General features: G+C 48.4%; 1 protein-coding gene across 2 annotated transcripts in view; it reads right to left on the bottom strand.

Annotated features, from left to right (window-relative positions):
• The window catches only part of Slc39a11 (solute carrier family 39 member 11), a 404,384-nt gene that overhangs the window by 332,397 nt on the left and 58,637 nt on the right, over positions 1-13,350 (bottom strand). The window contains exon 2 of one of the 2 annotated variants that reach the window (XM_029484197.2): positions 11,249-11,402. The exons of the other annotated variant lie outside the window; for it this stretch is intronic. The gene's annotated coding sequence lies outside the window, so the exon portion shown is untranslated. The remainder of the gene's footprint in view (positions 1-11,248; positions 11,403-13,350) is intronic. 2 annotated transcript variants of the gene reach the window in all.

Genomic DNA, 13,350 nt, shown 5'->3' with positions numbered 1-13,350 from the left:
TGAAACAGATTTTTCAAGCAAAATATACTAGTTAAGAATTAATTATTTCTCCTATTTTTTTATGCATCAAAAAGCACACAGATGCCACTACCAATCAGCCCTTGGGATCAATGTGATCAACCACACTAGCGAACTAAAGGTCTGCTGTTAGAGCCCAGAGCAAGAAAATCGGATTTTAATTTGCGTCTGCCTCGCTCGGCTTTTGGAAATATTAATAATTGATAACGTGATAGGAGGCAGTTCCTTCAATCTCAGATGCTGCAGGCTGGAAATCACTGCTGCGGGGCATTAAGGAAGAAATGAAATCCACAGATGTCCGTCTGAGAAACAGGGAGCATGGTCACAGAAATACATCACTCCAAATAGTTAACTAGCCAAGTAGCTTCCAGCCCCTGTCCCGCTCTCCTAACACGTATACCAATTAGCTTGCTCAGCCCTGAAGGGGATTACAGTGGGTGTGTGTATCTTCCCTCTCTGGTGCATGGGAGGGGGGGAGGCATTTAATAAGCATTTGTCAAATAAATGAATGGCGGTCCACATTTTTAAGACAATTAATCTTTACAGTACAGACTGCCCAGCCAGACGCCTGGTGACTATCTCACGACTACCCCTAAGCCAGGAATTAATCAAAGAAGTGAGCACAGCTTCTGTTACAGGAGGCTGGTGAGACTTCTGGTAACCAGACTGGCAAGGGGCACGGGAGAGTTCACCCTAAAATAACCCTGCTCCTTGAAGAGCTAACATTCTCTTCTTCTGGTGAGCATCTCCCCCACCGAGCCCTTGTTGGCTACGCTATGGTTACCACTCTCCCTGGAACCCCATGCCATGACCAATGAGGGCCAAACATCCTGGAGCAGAGGTCATTAAGGCCTGTAGTAGGGACGCTGTGGATGGTGAGGCAGGACCCTCAGAGGATATGGAGGATCTGAGGGTTGAGAGACGGAAGTAATCCTTACTTTTTCCTTTCTTGTTCTGTTTGGGGTTTGGTGGGGCTAGGGATGTAATGGGGGGCTTCGTGCATGAAAAAGGTCCTACCATTATTCTGTGGTGGCTCACACCCCTAGCCCAACCTGGGCATTGTTAGGCATTGTTGAGATTATGGTTATGATAATGTTATTTGGATCCTCAGGAGACTGGGGCAATTCTAGACCAGCCAGGGCTATACAAGAATAACTCTGACTCCAGAAACAAAACAAAGCCAAACCAAGCAAAAACAACTTGAGGCAAAGAGGCAGAAATTAACAGCAAGAAACTGGCCAATAATATTTAGCCAAGCCATTGCCCTGGGAGTTTAAGCAGGCATGCTGGCTGAGTCTGCCAGGCTTCATCCAAACCCACATCCATGCAGCCCCACATCCCACCCAGCAATGCAAACCTTCATCACAAAATCCCTTTGACCTTAATGTATATATTGCTTAGGTAGATTCCCCATCTACTAGGCCTAGAAGTTACTCCAGAGTTGGAAAAATGGTCTTTTTTTTTTTCTATTCACCCTGTATAGTCAGGGTTCTCTAGAGTCACAGAACATATGAAATGTCTCTCTATATTGAAGGAATTTATTATGATGACTTACAGTCTGTAGTCCAATTCCCCAACAATGGTCAGCTGTGAGTTAGAAGTCCAAGAATCTAGAGTTGCTCGGTCCCACGAGGCTACTTGTTTCAGCTGGTCTTCTGTAGAAGTCGGTTCCAACAGACGTGCTGGCAAGTAAGTGCAAACAGGCCAAGAAGAGTGAATCTTCCTTCTTCCAATGTCCTTATGAAGGTCTCCAGCAGAAGGTGTGGCCCAGATTAAAGGTGTATATCACCATGCCTGGATCTGGGACTTGCTTTGTCCCAGGCTGACCTTGAACTCAGAGATCTCCTTGCCTTAGACTTCTGGGATTAAAGGCCTGTACTACCTTACGTGGGCCTAAACATTTCATGGCCACTATGCCTCGAGATCTCTATGCTAAGATCCAGGTCAGAAACCTGTGCCTTCCAGCCTCAAGATCTGGATCACAGGTGAGCCCTCGAATTCTGAATTGTAGTTCATTCCAGATACAGTCAACTTGACAACCAAGAATAGCCATTACACACCCCAAAATCATTTCCTCAAAGGTAAAAACTTAAGAAGTATATGGCAAGTAATAATTTAAAGTTCACAATTGAGAGTATGGCCTGTTCACAGTATGGCCAGAGAAGAATCTGGAAGCAGTGAGTTACTGGGAAGGGAGGAAAAAAAAAAAAAAACTGGAGCAAAGGGATGCTGGGGTATAGAACGCAAGCCCTGTGGCTGGCGAGAAACTATCCACTGGTCAAAATTGGACTCTGCCATGAGCCAGGAAAATTCGTGATGTCACAGGTGTCTATAGCACCGAGATTTACACACCAGGGTACTCAGAGAACTTTCTTCACCAAGGGACAGTCAAGATGCCCAACCAGGTGGCTCGATGCATCAAGTGCTTACTTCAAAAGCACGACGACCTGAGTCTGAATCGCAAGAGGCCACATGAAGCCAGGCATCCTGGCCACATCTGCCATCCCAGCATTCCTGTGGCAAGATGGCAGGCAGAGGCAGGAGAATAACATGAAGCCCTCAAGGGCCAGCTAACCTGAGGTACACAACTGTAAGCAATCAATCAAGAGAACCTGTCTCAGACAAGGTGCAAGATTGAGGTTGACACCTAAGTTGTCCCCTGACAATCCTCTCCGTGATAGGTAGAGAATGGAAGATCCCTGGCTCCAGGCTAGCCTAATTAATGAGTTTCAGGACAAGGAGATGTCCTGAAAGAAGATGGACAGTACTCCTGGGAATGACAGCCAAAGTTATCCTCCGGCCTCCCCATGTGTGTACACACACACACACACACACCTACACACACATAACCACACAGCCCTCCCCTGGGTGACCAACCATCCAGATCTTCCCAGGGCCATTGAGTCAGTACCCAGGCTGCTGGGTCACAACAGTGAAGGAAAGCTGAACACACAGCTACAGAGCTTCAAGAAGGGCTTCCTCGTTTTAGCCCTGAAAGGAACAATACCAGTCCTGACCACGGGGCCTCAGGGGTCAGGTTTATGCCTTGCCTCTCAACCTGTGATGCTCACACACCCAGCACAGACAGGGGGTCTATTAAAGATGCAGAGTGCCAGGCTTCTGAGTGGTTGACCCTGGGCCCAAATCAGCCAGCTCCCCAGGACATGCACGAAGGGTACAGAACCACTACATGGGAGTTGTCCCTCACTCTATCTACGGCTCCAGGCATGCACTATTTCTTCTTGTGTTTACACCAAGGGGAAACCTTCCAAATTCAGTGCTGGGTGAAAGACAGCATTTTGTATACAATTAGGACCTTGCCCTGTAAGAGGCTGCCCCAAACACCAATCAAATCCATTTGGTCCATTTTCTTGTCTCGGTGTTTCAGGAAAGGGTGGGGCAACCGGATCCTGTGGACCTCAGAGGTCGCTTTGTTTGGTTACAGCTTCCCAAACACAGCGCAGAGGAGTACCCAAGCCAGACAGTCCCTGACAGAGGCCAGGGCACACACAATAGCCTGCTTAGCAGAAACTCGGATGTAACAGCTAAGGCAGTCTCCCATGGGACCAGAGAGGGCCCCAGTTAAGGACCACAAGTCCGGACAAAGGAGAGAGGTGCTTACAGGAGTGAGTGTGAGCCTCCTGCCAGCTAAAGGGTTCATTAGAGTCTTGAAAAAGAGGCCAGGTTGAACCCTGCAGGCTCCTGAAGAGAATCAGCTGGGTGACCAAAGGCTATCCCATGTCTAAGAGGAAGCCTTCTGTCGATGACAGTAATGAAGACAAGCAGCCTCCAGCTGCTGGGAGCTTGTGCCATCTGCCCCTCCACCCACAACCACTCTCTATTATTTAACCCACAGAAGGCAAGAAGAAGCCTTTTGCCTTTCATTCCCGGACCATTCTGAGTCACATCAGCCGCTTTCCGATGGCGTTGTCTGAAAGGGGGTGGGGCAGGATTGTTGTTGATAGCCACAGTGATCCATCCATCTGCATCCTCCCCAGCTATCTAACAGAAGGCAGCTCGAGAAGCCATCCCAGGCTGGGGCACTCACAGCTCTGCCCCCACTGCAGAGGCGTGCTGTTTACTATTTGTGTCACAGCGTGATGTCTGGGGACTGCCAAAAGCCTCCCAAAACTGCCTCCAGGCCAGCGGGGGCAGGGGCTTTACCCACCCTTACTGCTTGGGAGGAAGGCAAACCTGTATATATTTTGCCAATTATAAAATGTGTTCTTGCTGGACGTGGTGGCGCACTCGTTTAATCCCAGCACTCGGGAGGCAGAGGCAGGCGGATTTCTGAGTTCGAAGCCAGCCTGGTCTACAGAGTGAGTTCCAGGACAGCCAGGGCTACACAGAGAAACCCTGTCTTGAAAAAACGAAAACAAACAAACAAACAAAAATGTGTTCTTGACCTCCTCCCAGCACAATTTAGCATCTTGGAAAAGCTGGATTGGGGGACTTTAGCTTACCCAGCTAGGCCCTAGGCTTCATCCTCTGCATAGTATGAACTGGGTGTGGCAGTACACACCTGTAATCCCCTGCCTCCTGAGGGAAGGAGTTTAAAGTTGTCCATGGATACAGAATACGTTTGAGCCCTGCCTGGAATACATGTGACTTGTCTCAAACACACACACAACACACACTCACACACCTGTGCACACCACAGCACATGACAGAGGACAACTTGGTGGGAGTTGGTGCTCTCCATCCATCTTGTAAATCCAGGGAATCGAACTCAGGTTGTCAGGTTTAACAGCAAGCCCCTTTATTCACCAAGCCATCTCACCACCCCTGCTCACACACATTTTCTTTTGAGATGGAGTTCCAAAGTACCAATGTACCCAGGCTAATTTTAAACTCTCCTCATGACTCCAACTGGCCTGGAACACATGACTCCCCTGCCTCAGTTTCCAGATACACACCACCAAGCCTGACTTGAATGTATGTCTTAAACCTACCAGTCTGGATTAGCATCAGTAGGGCCCCAGGCAAATACTGTGAAAAAAATAAAAATCAAAAGCTACCTTGAGTTTGAGCGATTTGAAAAAGGGAAAGTATCACACTCAAATGACAAGGGTATCAATAATCCCTCTTCCAGTTTATCCCATTACCCCATTATTTTTCTGTGTATGTAAGGATCCTATCCCTATGTTTGCATATATAAATTATACATAGAATTTCCTTTATGGATATGACGTGATCAAACTAAGCCTAAAAGAGTTCTGAATTTTCTTCTGGTTTCTGTATGTATAAGTGTGCATGGTGTCTGTGTGCTGTGTCTGTGTGTGTGTCTCTGTGTGTGTGCGCGCATGTGTGTGTGCGTGCACGTGTGTGCGCACACATGCATGGGTGCACATGTGCACATGTGTAGGTCAGCGGCCAACACCAGGTGTCTTCCTCTATCACTTTCAAAGCTTTTGAGGCAGGATCTCTCACAGGACCTGCAGCTCACTGACTGACCGTGGCTGGCTAGCCAGTGAGTTCCAGGGAGCCTCTTGACCCCCGGGATGACAGGTGTACACTATGAGACTTGGCTTTTTTTTTTTTTTTACCTGGATTATGAAGAATGGAACTTGGTCCTTGTTCTAAAAGAAGAAATAATTTGGGGGTGAAGCCATCTCCCAGGCCCTAAAAGAGTTCTTTTAGTTGGCATAAGCTAAATTTTTGAAGCAGAAATGGGAATTATAGTTTGGGGCAGCCTTTCTTCTTTCTTGGAGGGTCACAGTATAATAGTATTCACTCAGGCTGGCAGGGGCTTAGACTCAGATGGGAAACCATGAACTTTGACCCTGCTTAGTCTAGCCTAGAAGTCTGGAGGTCACAGGCCTTTTCTTCAGTGATGAGCCTACAGTCAGTCACCGCCTTCTAGACATCTTTCTCAACCTTGTTGGCCCCACTGGGCTCTTCCTGCAGGGGTCCTGCGTTAGGTGATGCCTGAGGCTTCTCCCCAACTCTCTCCAACTCCTCTGTGCCCCTCCCCAGTTACAGCAGATCTGAAACAAAAGAGACAGGGCTGGCCCAGTGGGAAGCTGAGGGTGACCTTCCCCTCCTGCCGCAGACTGAGTCGGAGCATCTGTGATGGACTATGAATTAAAACCTCCTGTGGTACCCAGAGAGGCTGCCCCAGGCAACCAAGCAAAACCAGCATCAGACCACCCACCTTTAACCAGATTTCTGCCTCTCTTGGAAGCCAGTTTACCTCTTGGGGCCTGGGTGTGCTCTTCGTTCCCTGGGCAGCTGTTGTGTCCCTAGAGGTTCATGTGTCAGGAGCTTGCCCCAGTGGGGCATTATTAAGGTCCTGCAGCCTTTAAAGGGCAGAGTTAAATGGTCACTGACAGTGGTAGCCAGTATTAGCAGTTCCAAGTATCTTCTTCTAAACTATTTTTGTGAGTCATACACAAATGCACGTATGTATATACCGACACACATGTATATTCACCAATCTATCTTTACAGAGATACACGCATGGCTGTCTATAGAGGTAAGTTATGTTTGTGCACATTTACTTATGTGACTATAAAGTGTGGTAGTGGATGGTTATGTTTTACGTTAGGCAGTTTCCTCAGACACCTTGGATGACTTGGTGGCCTAGCACAGGCACTTTCTGAGCCGCTGTGACCAAGTCACCTCTCCCTCTGCATGTCCAGTGTGGTGTCCACTGTGGGGCTGTACATTGCGGATTGACACCATCTTCCTGAGAAACTTTCCAGACGCCTCTACGCTCTCCCTGGCATAGATAGCGCTCTTAAGGATGTGTTGTTAAGGTACTGGTAAGGAGGTTGCCATAGCATCCCTTCATAGATGTGCCTTATCCCTTGGTCATAAGGGATGGGCCCGCTTCATTTTGACAGACATTGCCAAATCAGGCTCTTCAAAGTGGTCTCCACACTCCATGCCATTATAGATGAAAGGAAAGTCTTCATTTTCCTGAAAGTTAGTCATGGATGCTCACCAAGGTCCCAATTTTGGGTGCTGAGATATCAGGCTCACCCTCCTTCCGTACCACAATAACCCATCTCCCCCCCCTCCCGCCCAGAAACCCTCCCTTGGGCCCACATCTGACTGGCTTATTCCGTAGGTGGTTCTTGAGCCCACCTGCCTTGCCCAGGCGTGATGAGCCATGCTTTCTGACAGTCGGTGGGCCCACGGTCACAATGCTCATGTCTTCCCACCACCCAAGCTGACACAGCAAGTGAAGGGCATAGTCGACTGTGACTTTCCACGTGGCTTGTCTGTTGTACAATCTATCTGAGGTGCATGGACTCGGACTGGCATGACTTTCCTCTTGGACAGAAGTAGCATTGTTCCTTCTTTATTATTCGGGAATTGCAAAGGCACGCTTCCCTGGTCCTTTGCTGTAACTTTGCTGCCCTACGTTCCACCAGCATCTGCTCACTCAACCCCTCAATCTCATGGGTTCATCAGGAGGGAGCTGATTCATTGTGGACAGGTACGTGGCTGCACAGTGACTTCAGTAGGACTCCTCAGTGACATCTGGAGATGGCTCCGTTCCCACTTCCTTACAACTATCTGCGCTTCGGTACAGATTGGCAGTGAGGAGCCGGGGATTGAAAGCATGAGGACAGGACTCTCTAAACCCGTGTGCAAAGGGCAAGCATAGAGGGGAAAGCTTACAACCCCAATGCTTGTGAGGCGGAAGAGACAGGAGGGAGGATCCTGGAGCTTGCTGGCTGACCTGCCTAGCCAAATCTGACAGCTCCAGGGTAGCAACAGACCTGGAAAAACCAGAGTAGGGCCAGAAAGATGGCTCAGCAGGTAAAAACGCTTGCCACCATGTCTAAGGAGACCTAAGTTCAACCCCAGAGTCCCACACAGTGGAAGAAAGGAACCGACTCATGTAAGTTGCTCTCTGACTGCCACCCATGTGCTGTGACATACCTGGAAACACACATAATATACACACACACAGTTGGGTGTGGTGGGACGCACCTTTAATCCTAGCACTCAGGAGGCAGAGGCAGATGAATCTCTGTGAGTTTGCGGTCAACCTGGTCTACATAGCAAGTTCCAGGCCAGTTAGAGATATATAGCAAGACCCTTCTCAAAAAGCCATAAATAAATAGATAATTTTTTAAAAAAAATCAACAGATGGCTCCTGGGGAATGACACCCAAAAATTGACCTCTTGCTTACACACACACACATACACACACACACACACACAATTTAAGTTTGCAATGCCATTTGCACCCATCATCTATACTATGCTCCACCACTACCAGCCCCATACCCAATTCCAGTGCCCAAAAGCAAGCAGCAACTCGATTAACCACAGGCCACCAGAATAGGCAGCAGGGAAGGTCAGAGGAGGTCGGGGTTGGCGCTAAACAGGATCAAAGCTGCTTTCAGATGAGTCTGCAGCTGGGTACAGTGACCTTTCAGTCCATGTTTATTTGGAAATGACCTTTAAGCAGTAATCAGCAAGAATGAAATGCTTCAAAGGAATACATTAGATAATGCAGAAGTCCCCCAGAGGTAAGTTACACCCAAGGCACCCAGCTGACAATGAAAGTGGCCCTGCCCTGGGAAGCCAAGGACTAGGCCACCCATTAGACTAACAAGCGAACACAGGGTCCCCAGAGCTTGGTCTAATAGACAATGGGGAGTCTGAAGACAGGGTGACCTGGGCAAGACACAAGAGTAGTTCCAGAATTAAACCTCTGTCGTAATGAAGGATGCCCAGTTGTGCTTTTTCCATCCTAGGATGGGGAATCCTCAAGGGCAGGACACAGCTGTGCCAGGGGAACTGTACGGGCTCCATCCTGCCTCCCTCCCATGGGGTGAGCTGATCCATTGCTGAGTGTCTTCCTCATACTGAGCTCTCGTCTCTGCTGTGTGCTGGGGAGTCTGAAATGCTAGAGAAACTAAGCCTTCCCACTCAAAGACAGAGAAAGAGCTGGCCCATGGCTCCGTGCCCTCTCCTCTCTCTGTGCGTGTCTTTAACTCTGTATGTTCTATTTTCCCCTCCTCGTCCTCTGCTTCGCGCTCACAGAGTCACTCCCAGTAGCACCAAAGAGAGATGCTTGGCAGTTCACTAATCCCTTGAGCTGAAATAGAAATAAATATCCCAAAAGAGAAATCAGAAAAGCAGGGTGTTGCGCTGGAGAAGAGGCAGGAAGATCAGAAATACAAGGTCATATGTGGCTACACATTTAGTCCAAGTCCCAGCCTGGACTATGTGAGATGGAGGGGAATCGCTCAGACACAAGGCTGTACAGTGAACCCTAAAATCTCACAGATCCCAGGTCTGGGGTGAATACAACTTCCCCATCCACTGGGGGATGTGGTGGGCTGACTCATGGGGGAAATCCACCAAGAAGGGACTGCTCTCCTCCTGGGAAAGGGGTTTCCAATACCTGTCCCAGTCTCCCCAGCCCTGATCCAGCTTCCCCAAGGTAGGACCTTGAGAGACTCCATCAAGACACCATAAGGCAGGGCCTGGTGGGGAGACATGCAGCCCTCGGCTCTGGGACAACAGGATAGCTGATGTGGTGACCTTCTTTTGGAACAAGAACAACAGACTTTTTTTTTTTTTTGGTTTTTTTTCGAGACAGGGTTTCTCTGTATAGCTCTTGCTGTCCTGGAACTCACTTTGTAGACCAGGCTGGCCTCGAACTCAGAAATCCGCCTGCCTCTGCCTCCCAAGTGCTGGGATTAAAGGCGTGCGCCACCACGCCAGGCTCAACAACAGACTTTTAAAGATCCCAGGTCTGAGAAATCAAGCTCTGGGCTCAGTAAGGAGATGAAGGAGAAGGTACAGCTTCTTCTGCTTCTTACCTCGGATGGTTTGGAAACTAAGGGACATCTAAGACAAGCTCTGTGTACTAGTCAGGGTTCCCTAGAGTCACGGGGCGTATGGTCTGTCTGTCCATATACTGAGGGAATTTATGTGATGACTGACAGTCCGTAGAGTCCAACTCCCCAACAATGGCCAGCTGGGAATGGGAAGTCCAAGGATCTAGGAGTTGCTCAGTCCCACAAGGCTAGTTGTTTCAGCTGGTCTTCTGTAGAAGTAGGTTCCAACAGATGTGCTGGCTAGTAAGTGCAAACAGGCCAAGAAGAGTGAATCTTCCTTTTCCCAAAGTCCTTATGTAGGTCTCCAGCAGAAGGTGTGGCCCAGATTAAAGGTGTGTACCACCAAGCCTGGATCTGGGACTTGCTTTATCCTAGGCTGACCTTGAACTCAGAGATCTCCTTGCCTTAGTCTCCTGGGATGAAAGGTGTGTACTACCTTGCCTGGGCCTAAACTTTTCATAGCCACTATGCCTAAAGATCTCCATGCCAAGATCCAGGTCAGAGACACAATTGTATCTTCCAGCCTCAAGATCTGGATCACGGGGGAGCCCTCCAATTCTGGGTGGTAGTTCATTCCAGAGACAGTCGAGTTGACAACCAGAAATAGCCATTATACTACGCTTACATAATCCCCTTCCTCACCAAGAAAACTGAATAGAAACAAACAATCCTTGTGCCGAAATAGGCAGTCAAGAGACAAATATAACCCAAATAGCCAAGGGCTGGTGGATGGATAAATATATAGGCTATAGCTATACAATGGAATGTTATACAACCAGGAAAATGAAGTATTGAGTGATACATATCACAGTAAAAGAAGTCAGACACAAAGGACCACAACCCCACACAAAAACTGGCCAGAGTAGGTAACTCCATAGAAGAGAAAGAGGACCTGTGGTTGCTAGGGGGCTACAGGAAGAGATGAGTAGAAAAACTTAATGGATATGGGGTTTTATTTCACAGTGAGGAAAGGGGTTTGGATGTACATGGAGGTAATGGGTGTGAGTCCTGTAAGTGGCACTTCATCTTTCGTTGAAAATGGTAGGGCTGGAGAGAGGGCTCTGTACTCAAGAGCACTGGCTACTCCTGCAGAGTATCAGGGTTCAATTCCCACCACCCACATGGTGGCTCGAAGCTGTCTATGACTCCAGCCAGTCCCAGCGGATCTGACACCCCCCTTCCCACCTCTACAGGTACTGTATATGCCTATGGTAAAACAGACATGAAGGCAGGCAAAACGCTCACAGATATGAAATAAAATTTTTTTTTTTTGGTTTTTCGAGACAGGGTTTCTCTGTATAGCCCTCGAAATCTGCCTGCCTCTGCCTCCCAAGTGCTGGGATCAAAGGCGTGCGCCACCACCGCCCGGCTAAAAATAATTTTAATAAAAGAAAGAAAGAAAATATTTGATCCGTTGTTACCTGAATCGCACCTTCGTCTTTCAAATGTCTGCTGATGAGTAGGCTTATTGTAATTAAGTTCCAGCCGTGGGTTTCTGCAGACAGGCACATGAGCCTGATGTGGGACGGGCTTGTAATCAGGGCAGCTCCCTCCACTTCTGCTCTGGAATGCTTGCTAGCACAAAAGAAAAGATTTATTTACTTCACTCTATGTGTATGTGTGCTCTGCCTTCATGGATGTCTGTGCACATGCATGCCTGGTGCCCTCAGAAGTCGGGAGAGGGCATCAGGTTCCCCTGGAATTAGAGATACAAACAGTTGTGACCCACCATGTGGCTTCTGAGACTTGAACCCTCCCTTTCCCACTGGAAGAGAAGCCAGTCCCTTACCCAGTGAATCATCTCTCCAGCGCTTACTGCTCCCTTCAAAACACTGCAGCCAAATTACTCTCTCTTCTTTGGTAGAATTGTACGTCTACTTGTTTATTGACTTTGTCCTTAAAAGATGAGAATTTGAAGAGAGCAGAGTAGCCCACTGCCTTAGCCTGGGGCAGACACCCATAACAGCACTCGAATAGATGTGGGACTAAAGGTTATCCTGTTTGCAGTTTTCTTCTGCTTTTGCTTTTGAAAGCTATATTTATTTATTTATTTGTTTGTTTATTTCTGAGAGGAGAATGTGTACCAGGGCACACCAGTGGAAGTCAAGAGACAACTGCAAGCCTGATTCTCCTCTTCCACCATGTGGCTCTCTGAGATCGGGTTCCAGGCCAGTGTCACCAGCCCATGGTCCTCTTTAAAATAAATAAACAAATAAATAATAAATAACAAAAGCCGGCTGGAGGGTTGGCTCAGTGGGTAGCATGCTTCCCTCCCAAGTATGGGGGCGTGAGTTTGGATTGACAGCATCTGAGTCAGGCTGGATATACCCACTGTGAGATGGGCAATGGAGACACAATTCCCAGAATCTCATAGGATGACTAACCTAGGCTACACAGCAGCAAATAACAAGAGGGCTCATGTATACACACATTCACACATACACACGCATTCATGCTTGCACACACACACACACACATGCACATACACATACACACAGATGATTAACGTGGTGAACTGAAAGATATGGGGTTTTTTTTCTCTCTCACATACATACAAACCAGTGCACAGCCACGCCTCCTTAACTTTTTAGAGATCTCTGAGCGCCCTGCTGCCTGCGCCTGGGTGAAGGCCATCCCGGTGGGTGGTGCTTTGGGTGCCAACGCTCTTGAGGCGAGTCAGCTCTAACTCCCGTCCCCTGGAGCCCATCAGCTTAAATTGAAAACCTGTTCTATGACTGGTTGGAGCACCAGAGAGACCATCCAAGCCCACCAATGGAACACGAGTCGTTAACGAGAAGCCAGCTGAAGTGCTCCTCTGCCAGAAAGCTACGAATCTTAGCCCTGAAAACATTAAGATCAGTGGCAAAGTGGGTCTCTCCTGCAAGGCAATGGACCCTGCCACCCCTCTAGGGGCTGAGTCAGCAGAGGGCTATATGTTAACCCACATACTTGGAACATACAAAGGAAGAAGAGGAGAAGACGTGAAATGGCCTATTCGGGCACTCAATGTTAGTCCAAAGATTAGCACAGCGCAGCTTAAAAGCCAAACCTGGTGACTACCTGGTTTCATAAAGGGTACACGGGGAAGGAAGAACACATGAGTACACACACGTGTGTGCTTATATGTGTTGAGGCCTGAAGTCACCATTGGATGTCTTCCTCAATTGCTCTCTACTTTAGGTTTTGAGACAGGGTCTCTCACTGAGCCTGGAGCTCACGATCCAGCTAAGCTGTCTGGCCACTGAGCTCCTCCTGATTCCCCCCAACCACAGAGCCTACACTGAAGGCCCACACACCACACCCAGCCTCTTCCCTTGCGCTGAGGATCAAATTCCATTCCCCAGGCTTGAACGGCTCTTTATTGACAGTCATCTCCTTAGCCTGCATGGATGAAGTGTTACTGGGATGCCGATGGCTCCTTTTTCCACAGTAAGAGTGGTCACTATTTACAGCAGAGAGTTTGTGGTCCTCAAAGCTTCACATAGCTTCTCTGCAGCCGTGTGTGCGTAGGAAAAGTTTGTGG

This window comes from Mus caroli, unplaced genomic scaffold (genome assembly GCF_978045245.1).
Source record: "Mus caroli unplaced genomic scaffold, Mus_caroli_1 scaffold_13, whole genome shotgun sequence".
NCBI classification, from domain to species: domain Eukaryota; kingdom Metazoa; phylum Chordata; class Mammalia; order Rodentia; family Muridae; genus Mus; species Mus caroli.
The sequence above is the reverse complement of the archived record's forward strand: the minus strand, read 5'-3'. Positions and strand labels throughout refer to the sequence as shown.